The sequence below is a fragment of the Hevea brasiliensis genome, chromosome 11 (assembly GCF_030052815.1).
Source record: "Hevea brasiliensis isolate MT/VB/25A 57/8 chromosome 11, ASM3005281v1, whole genome shotgun sequence".
NCBI classification, from domain to species: Eukaryota; Viridiplantae; Streptophyta; class Magnoliopsida; order Malpighiales; family Euphorbiaceae; genus Hevea; species Hevea brasiliensis.
This window is the reverse complement of record NC_079503.1, coordinates 10,292,223-10,302,631: the sequence shown is the minus strand read 5'-3', so window position 1 is coordinate 10,302,631 and position 10,409 is coordinate 10,292,223. Positions and strand designations below refer to the sequence as shown.

General features: G+C 35.9%; 1 non-coding gene across 1 annotated transcript; it reads right to left on the bottom strand.

The window, feature by feature from the left end:
- Positions 1–8,771: 8,771 nt before the first annotated feature.
- LOC131170929 (small nucleolar RNA R71) lies at positions 8,772–8,878 on the bottom strand. Its single transcript, XR_009141693.1, has one exon. It is a non-coding gene; the product is annotated as a small nucleolar RNA R71 (small nucleolar RNA).
- Between the last annotated feature and the right edge of the window lie 1,531 nt (positions 8,879–10,409).

Below are 10,409 nucleotides of genomic sequence, written 5' to 3'. Positions count from 1 at the left end.
GAATACAGAAAAAATATAGCTTTTGTATTTTGAAGATTGTAATTTGTGGGAAAACATGTTTAAGAAAAAGAAGATCATGATCTGTTTCAATTTTATTTAATCAATTGCTAAAATTGTTGTTTCCTTTTTGTGCAGTGAAGTTATAAAAAAATCAGCTTACAAGTAATGTTTTATATCAGGTACTTACTTGAAGATTTAATCCTTTGGTATTTGATTTTCACATATTGTTGATCGAGTTCATATTTATGGTGATCAGACTGCCTTGCAGCAGTTGTGTTAATGTCAACTGTTTCAACTTGGGATTCAAAACCCTGCGCAGTACCTGTTGTACGTGGATTATTAAAAGAGGTGGTCTGTCAATGAATTTTCTTTGCAAGTGTTGAAAAAAAAAATCCAATTGAGCTGCTCACTTAACGATTTCCTTTCTCTTTCGGGTGGATACATCATGGGCAAACTCAGTGCTGTAAGTCCTATTATGCATCATCAAAAGTTCAAGCTCCTTGACATTGTGCATATCATACTTCTTAAATCTCCTGGGAAGATAATGGTAAGTTTTCTTGTCAAAGGTCCACCGAGTGTTCCCAGTGAAAATTCTACAACGCTTAAATTAGAGCTAATATAAAATAATAGTATAAAAGAACATACCTCTACAGATATTCTAATATCTTTCTATCGTATATAAACAATAGTTAGTTATGATAAGTTAACTATGTAATTATATAGATATTATTAATTAGAATAATTATAGAATTATATTTCTATTTATAGTGCATAATAATAGGCATTGTTATATTCGATAATTCCACTAAGATTGTTTATCTTTAATCAAGATTCTTTACTTTTATTGAGCGAGTCTTATAGTGGTTGAATTGACTAAGAAATATCATGGCTGAACCATTAAATATGATTAGGTTTATGAGCTATCTGAAAATCCGAATTACTGAATTAATTATATATTTTTTGGTGAGCTATATCAGTAACTAATGTTAGACATCAGAATGCATCCTTTGAACTTTCTCCTGACTCTTAAATCAATATCCTTCAGTCTTGGTCAATTTGTCTTTACAGAAATCTAATTTCCAAAAAATAAAATTAAATTTTTGAATTGATTCTATTCAATTAATTATTTTTATTTGAATCGAATCTTGCTTACCCCTAGACATAACCAGGCTGCTGGACTAGTACATTTATTTTAGGCCAAATATATCATTAAACACTTATATTTTTTGAGTTTTGCCTAAAAGACACTTGAACTAATTTCTTTACTTAGACATCTAAATTTGAAATTTTCACTACAAATAAATACAAAATTGTCCAGGCTAAGATATTTGAATTACACGCACTATGACGTGGCTAAATGACTGCCAAATGGACAAAATACAATCTGAACTAGCATTCAAGCTTTAGGAACATAATGTATTGAGAGAGGGCATTCTTCATAGAGGCAAGACCTTTTAAATGTCAAAGCAAAATTTGAAACTTTATCCTCAAGAATCACAAAAACAAAGAAGAAGAAATCGAGTGCTGGGTAAAAACTCGCTGAAGTCTGCTTTATGACTTGCTATTTATAAGTAGGTTTAACTTGTAATCTAAGCCAAATACCCTGTTATAATTTAGTCAAACCTATGTATAAGTTAAAAAATTATAAGTAGATTAGTATTTAGTTTGACTTATAATTTAAAAAATTACTTAAAATAAGTCATAAATCATAAGTAAGCTTTCCCTTACTTATGACTTATTTATTTTTTTTAAAACTGCTCTTTAACCAAGTAAAAGACCATATTATCCCAATAATATTTAAAAATATCAATATTATTGTGACACTCCTTACCTGTCTACAGTGTAGCCGAGCAAGATATGCCACATAATGTGCCGGAGCACCAAATCATATTTTCCATTATAATTTACCATTTTTAATTCATTATTTATAATTTTGATTAATTTGAATTTTCCGCAAATTTTTATAGAAAATTCGGCAGAGTGCCAGTTGTAAATTAAAAAACAGTTCTTCTGAATCTGTTAAAAATAATTCCGATGTAATCATATTATCCATCTCAGTCAACCACCAATATATTTCCAACAATTTCTCAAATGACTTCAATATTTTAAAATTCAATTCATTTCATATCATACTCAACTCAATAAGAAATACTCAAATTTATTACTAAACATGATTTATAGATAATTACATCAAAACATAATTACATGAGTTTATAATATACATGGCAAAATAAAGGTCTGATTACAAAAGTTTACAAAATACAAGCTACTAAAAGTAGCCTAATGTCCTACCAATGACTACAAATGTGAGGTGACTCTGGACTCTGTGTGCAGATCTGAAAGTTCACCCGGTTTGAGGTCTGCTGGACTCTCCAGCTATGTCTCCAGTACCTGTGCATGGCAAAAGCGACGCGCTAAGCAATTCTGCTTAGTGGTGACAATATAAAATAAAATAACTAAAATAACATAAATATGCAGAATGTATGTTTACATTTTAGGTAGACTTAATTTCTGACATTTATTACAGTATTATTCTATTAAAATTTGATAAGATCTATTTTCATTGCCCCAGTAACCCATACTAGTCGACTGGACTGGATAAACGAGTAAACTGGTACTGGGTACCAAGTAGCTTGTACCATCACACCATCGGTTACATTGTGTCTCCCGGTGTGCAATAGAACAGCTAATAAACTGTAATAATTATCAGGGATAAAACCCAAGTATAACAACTCAATAAACATAGCCTAAGGCTATTATAACACAGAATGGCACGTGAGGATATAAAACACAGAATGGCATGAAGCCATAAGCAGTACTGCTAACAAAACCCTATTGGCATGCCAACCTATCCAAACTAATCTTGTTAGGTGTACTAGGGCATGTTACACTCTTAAATTGTACAATTCTTGAAATTTAAGTTTATGTGTTACTATTCATTTCATTAGTCAACAAAATATTGACTTTTGCATAGATAATAGGTAAATTGGTTTTAATACTCCCAACATACCACATTTTGCATTCTCAAATTGTTGGTATTGGTTGCCAATACCATTTCTAAGCTTAGTGTTAGTTGTTCAAAATTTTCAAATTTCAAGCCTTGTATTTATTGTTCCATTAGTCATTTTTGTAGTGGGAATTTGGCAAAGTTGTCAACATGAAAGTTGTTCCTTATTGTGTCTAGTTATATTTCTTTTTTTAAATCAATCCATTAGGAGTTTTGTAGCTCAAGTTATGACCTAAAAACCATAACTGGCCGGATTGCAAACTTTCCAGATTTTCCGGACTGACCAAATCTACAGTATTTTGTGTAGTGACTGCAGGTCATTTTTTAAACATTTTATGGTCAAAATTTGGGTTAGATTTCTTCATGAAAGTTGTAGATCTATATCTCAGCTTTCTACTGGTAAAATTTCAGGTCAATTTGACCTTTTTACATTGAGTTATGACCAAATGAATAAACACTATTCATTTAATCATTTTGCCTAGGCAGAATGCAGGTCACCTGGATTAGGGCAATCTTTAGGTCAACTTAATTTGGTTTTCTGGGCATGATTTCTTCACCAAAGTTGTGCCATTATGTGTCTAGTTTCATGTCCAAATGGCCTTACACCAATTGAACCTACACAACTCCAGTTATAGTTGCCCAAACCTACTGGACTCATGCTAAGTTCTGCAGGTCAGCCAAGGTAGCAACACTAACTTTAATTACCACTAAACAAACCACTTCATTTCTTATTCACACACAGCCAAATGGTCAGTAATTGACCATTAAAAGTCTCTTTCACCAAATACATGAACAAAGTCTCAATTTGGGTCCAAACCCTAGCCCTACCATTTCAGATTTTTGCATTCACTTGCACTTCACTATCCTAATCAATATATTAGTGTTAAGGGCAACTAGAGTAACACTTCCATTCAAAGAAATCTTCAAAACCCTACCTATCCCAAAGCTGCTGAAATTTTAAGAAAGGCATACGTGTGATATTTTTTTCAATTTTCTTGTAAATATGCATTGCATACCACTCCTTCAACATGAATTAAAAGAGAGAGATTAAATTTGGTCACTAACCTTTAATGGAGTTAATCTCAAGCTTGTAAGAACTCTTTACACTTCTTTTTGCTCCCAAAAGCTTCACCAAGCTGAAATATCAAGGTTTTATGTTGTCAATTTAGGGTTTTGTTGAGAGAGGACTAAGGAAAAGAAGCTTTGGTAAACCAAAAATGGAGGAATGAGGGAGAAGGTGTGGGACGTTTTGAAGAAGGGAGAGAGGGCTGCTGGTTTATTCCAGATTTCTACCCTCTTTTCTTTATTTTTAATGTATTTTAATTGTGGTTCTTTATTTTGATTGGCCATAGGATTTAATTACCTCATGCTTACATAAGCATTAGGTAATAAATCCCATTTATTTTCATTTTCTTTCCTTTCTCTTGCTATTCATTTTTAATAAATTTTTCATTAATATTTGTTCATATTTTATGTCATATAATTCACTTACATAAATGGACAAGTTGGTCAAAAATCATCTCTGAAGACAAAATGACCAAAATGCCCTCCGTTTGGCTTAACGAGCTAAAATTGTGTGTACCGATTGAAAAATTTTTCTAAACCTTTTCTTGGCATTCTAATGCCATAGAATCCTTAATAACTCTTCTCTGGAGTCCCAAAAGGTTACCCATCGCTAGGGCACCGACTCATTTAACTTGGTTATATTTTATTTCTAAAATTTTTTCTAAATTTTTCTTATTAATATTTGAGTTAATTATGGTTCCTCACTTTAGTTTAAATATTTTTCCGGACATTCTATCTATTCGGACCAACACTGGTCACCGGAACAGTAGAATGTACGGAGTTGCTACAGGGAGGGTGTTAAACTCTTTCCCTCTAATTTAAATTTTATCCTCAAAATTTACCTAATGCAAACAGTTGAGGGAACTGTTGCCTCATCATCTCTTCACTTTTCCAAGTTCCTCCTCGATATTATGGTGCCTCCAAAGTACTTTTACCAGTGGAATTTGTTTATTCCTCAGTTCCTTCACTTCCCGTGCCAGGATCCGTATAGGTTCTTCTGTATATGTCAAATCTGGTTGGATTTCAATCTCTTCCATGGAGATGACATGTGAAGGGTCTGAGCGGTATCTTCTTAGCATAGATACATAGAACACATTGTGGATCTTATCCAGTTCTGGTGGTAAAGCTAGCCGATAAGCCACTGGTCCCACTCGTTGAATGACTTTATATGGGCCAATAAACCTAGGGCTTAACTTCCCCTTTCTTCCAAACCTTAGTATTTTCTTGCACGGTGAGACTTTGAGAAATACTTTGTCGACAACTGTATACTCTATCTCTTTTCTCTTCAAGTCGACATAAGATTTCTGTCTATCTGAGGCAACCTTCAAATTAGCTTTGATTATCTTCACTTTCTCCTCAGTTTGTTTCACCAGGTCTGGTCCTACCAGCTTATCTTCGCCCAATTCAGTCCAACATATGGGGGTTCTACACTTCCTCCCATACAGTGCTTCATATGGGGCCATGTGAATGCTAGCTTGGTAGCTATTATTATATGTAAATTCTGCCAGTGGAAGATATCAATCCCAACTCTCCTCAAACTCAATGATACAACTCCTCAGCATTTCCTCCAGTATCTATCACATAATTTACATTGTTACTATCATTTCAATTTATTAGTTATAAAAATTCAATTAGTTTTTAGGTTTACCTAGATTACTCATTCCGACTGTCCATCCTTCTGAGGATGAAAAGCTGTGCTAAAGCGGAGTTGTGTGCCCAAGGCTTCTTGCAACTTCTTCCAAAATCTCGATGTAAACCTTAGGTCTCGATTAGATATGATGGAAAGTGGGATTCCATGTAGTCTAACTATCTCACTGATATACAATTCTGCTAGCCTCTCCAGTGAATAGTCAGTCCTAACTGGCAGAAAATGTGCTGACTTCATTAATCTATCTACTATCATCCATACTGCATCATGCTTCTTCTGGGTGAGAGGTAGACCACTAACAAAATTCATAGTGACTCGGTCCCATTTCCATTCAAGTATGCTTATAGGCTGTAGCAAACTTGATGGAACTTGATGTTCTGCTTTAACTTGCTGACATGTCAAGCACTTAGTAACATAGTAAGCTATATCCTTCTTCATACCAGGCCACCAATAATGAGGATTCAGATCATTATACATTTTTGTGCTTCCCGGGTGCATAGCATAAACACTAGTGTGTGCTTCTTTCAGAATACTAGTCTTCATTTTTCCATCATCTGGTACACACACTCTTCTTCTGTAGTACAGACACCCATCTGCTTTCACCTCATAATCAGTTTCCTTTCCTTCTGGAATTTTACCCATAATAGCCATTAATTTTTCATCTGCCTTCTACCCATCTTGTATCTACTGTAGCAGGTATGGCCTCACTTGTAACTCAGCCAAAATAGCTCCATCTTGAGCTAAAGACAGATAGGCATTTAGTGATCTTAAAGCTGTGATGGACTTTTGATACACTTGAATTGTATAGATGTTTTTAAGCACATTTGTATTCTAAATCATAGCATTTAGACAAGTATTTTCATGCATGATAGTTGATTTCATTAGTTTTCATAAATTCTATTGTCAAGCCCTTAATTCTATGTTTTCTGTATTATTTCAGGTGTTTTGGTGAAGCCTCAAAGGATGGATGTGCATAGGAAAGCCTAGAGAGGTAAAAAGACAAAGAATTGCTACTGATACAAAGTACACGGGTCATGTAAACCAAGCACCAGACCCGTGTAATTCCCTGCTAGAAGAAAGCCAAGAGAATCGATGAGAAACACAAGTACACAGGTCATGTAAGTAGACCCGTGTAATCTGTAGGGACCCGTATAAGTCTCTGCCGGGCGCAAGCTTGAAGAACCTTATGGGAACAAAAGTACACGGCCCGTGTAATCAGGCCCGTGTAGTTAGCACCCGTGTAACTTTCTGTGCCAAAACAAGACCACACGATTCTCCTCTAACAAGTTACACGGCCCTACTTTGTGGTACCCGTGTAGTGACACACGGGCCGTGTACTATGCTACAGCCTATTTTCTGACTCGAATTCCCCTCCTGTTTTCTGGTTCGAATGAGACTCCTAAAGCCTTTCGGACTCAAAATGACCTAACCCTAGGGCAACCAATATAAATAGAAAAGAAAACACCAGGAAAGCGGTCGGCCACTGTCGTCGGGAATGCTGCTGAAGGTTGCTGTTGTCGTGCTCTACATCAGTACTAAAAGAAGTCTTTCAGCTGAAGCTCCACAAGATCAAAGCTGACACTCTCTTTGGTTCCTTCGTTTCATCTCCTTAGATAGAATTTTATTACTTTATTTCTTTTGCATAACTCTCCATTTTTATTGTTTTTACTTTTTATCGTGACATTTGCTGAACTTACCATGAGTGAGTAATTTTCTTATTCTGGATTTGGGAGAGTAGCTCTTGTAATTATTATTATGGATGAACACTGAGTTTTATTTATTGGATTTGAGATTCGTTTCTTGATTTAATTTCTTGTGATCTTAATGCATGCTATGTGTTGGTACCCACTTAGTTATGATTATAGATGTTAATTGAAGGACTGAAAGGTGAAGATTAATATTAGAAAATCGAGATCTTAAACTACGAATTCTGACCTAGACATAGGTTGATACCTTTGTGGAACCTAAAAATTGGTCAAAGGTCTTAAAGGATTTTAATTGATTTGATCACCATGAAAGTAGGGTTCGAGTTAATTAAAATACACCCTAGATGCCTTGAGAGAGGATCTAGGATAGCTTAGGACTGATTTCCATCAAGGAAAACGATCCTCAATTCAGTAAATAAACGAGATAACATCCTTAGTATGATTCAAGTGTGAAATCTTCATTCCAGAATTGTTTCAAATAAATCATTTCATTTTAAGTTTACCATTTTAGTGTTTAAAGTTAACAAACTTCATTCCCTAAGTATTCGATAGCCTAGACAGTCAAGATTTCTGTATAGATTGGTACTTGCTAAACAAAATTCCTCGTGGGAATGATACTCTACTTATTACTTTATTACTTGTTAGATATACGTGCACTTGCGGTAATTGCAAAATAGTGAAATAAGTTTTTGCACCGTTGCCGAGGAATTTTATTTTTAGTAATATCAAGCGATAGGCGATTTAGCTGATTTAGGGAATTATATTTATTATTTAATTTTATTTTACTGGTTATATTTCTTTTCTTTTCTCTCAGGTACCCGATCTGGTATATGACCAGAACGAAACCAGAAGAAATTTTGGACTGTGATCCAGAAATAGACAGAACTCTGAAAGCCATCAGAAAGGAAAGGAAAGGAAACATTAAAAGCACGGTTAAGGAGATCTCGAAATCCCAACCATGGCCGATAATAATGACAGGCCAAGACTCTTGAGAGATTACGGAGCTCCATTTGTCCAAGGATTTCAGCCCAGTGTCACTAGACCCACAGTGGAAGCCAACAACTTTGAATTAAAACCAGCATGGCTCCAAATGATTCAACAAACCCAGTTCGTAGGTTCACCAACAGAGGACCCACACTACCACCTCCAGTGTTTTCTTGCCTTATGTGATACATTCAAGATGAATGGAGTGTCTGATCAAGCAATAAGACTCAGAGCATTCCCATTCTCCCTTCGAGACAGGGCAAGGAAATGGTTACTTTCTCAACCGGCTGGAACATTCACTACCTGGGAAAACCTCTCTCAAGCTTTTCTAGCAAGGTATTTCCCACTTGCAAAGACTGCAAAACTGAGACTTGAGCTCAACACCTTCAGACAAAAGGAGGGAGAATCACTCTATGATGCATGGGAAAGATATAAAGTCCTACAGAGAGAATGTCCACACTATGGCATAGAAGATTGGCTTTTGGTTTAAAATTTCTATAATGGATTACTACCCTCTACAAGGAGCACAGTTGATTCAGCTACAGAGAGTTATCTAATGGAGAAAACAGTGCCACAAGCACTTGAACTCCTAGAAAGGGTTGCATACCATAACTATGAGTGGTCAAACGAAAGAGGAAATGCAAGAAGAACTGCAGGAGTCCTGGAAGTAGATGCCCTGAGCATGATAAATGCCCAGTTTGATCAGCTCACAAAGAAACTCAAAAAAATGCAAGCCAATGTAGTTGGTACAAATAGTCAACATGAAAGCAACTACAAATGAGGGTACATGAATTCAGAATACAGCAATTTCAATGAACCTACATAACAGAGACAGCCAAACAATCCGTATTCAAATACTTACAATCCTGGATGGAGAAACCACCCAAATTTCTCATGGTCCAATCAGCAGAACCAGTCAATAAACAAGCAACAAGGGTACAAACCTCCAGCGCACCCTAGATTTCAGAACAGAGGTCAGAACCTTGCACAGCCATCGCTACCTCTCCAACCTCAACAACCTGAACTGAAAATGACCATGGAAACCATGATGGAAGGATTCCTAGCAGCTCAACAACAACAAACTGAATTGATTAAACAGCTGACTTCTAGAATGGACCAATTTGTTACCCATAACAAAATGCTAGAGAATCAAATTGCTCAGCAGGCAAGTTCTTCAAGTAAGGCTGCTAGCAAACTTCCCAGTCAACCAGAAATGAACCCAAAGGAGCATTATAAGGCAGTTGCACTGAGGAGTGGGAGAACTCTAGTACAACCAGAGATAGAATTAACAGAGGAAACCATAGAAAAATCTAAAGACCAAGCAGAGAAAAAGGAGGAAGAAGCTAAGAACGATCAAGAAGAGGAAGCAAATAAGACAAAGAAATTACCAGAACCATACCAGCCTCCCCTACCTTTTCCTCAGAGATTTCACAAAGCCAAATTGGACAAGCAGTTTAGAAAGTTTTTAGAAGTTTTACAGAAACCTTACATTAACATCCCCTTCACTGAAACACTTTCTCAAATGCCATCTTATGCCAAATTTCTTAAGGAAATTCTGTCAAAGAAAAGGAAGCTAGAGGACTATGGAACAGTAGTTCTAACAGAGGAATGCAGTGCCATTTTGCAAAATAAACTGCCTCCAAAGTTGAAGGATCCAGGAAGCTTCTCCATACCCTGTATCATTGGTAACAAGAAAATAGACAAGGCCCTCTGCGATCTTGGAGCAAGCGTCAGCCTAATGCCTCTATCAATATACAAAAAGCTGGAAATTGGGAAATTGAAACCCACAACAATCTCATTGCAATTGGCTGATCGATCCTTTAAATATCCTGTAAGGATACTTGAAAACATCCCTATCAAAGTGGGCAAATTCTTCATTCCAGTGGACTTTTTTGTCCTTGAGATGGAAGAAGATGTCCAAATTCCCATCATCTTGGGAAGACCATTCTTGGCAACTGCCGGAGCCATCATAGACGTCAAAAATGGACGATTAACCCTT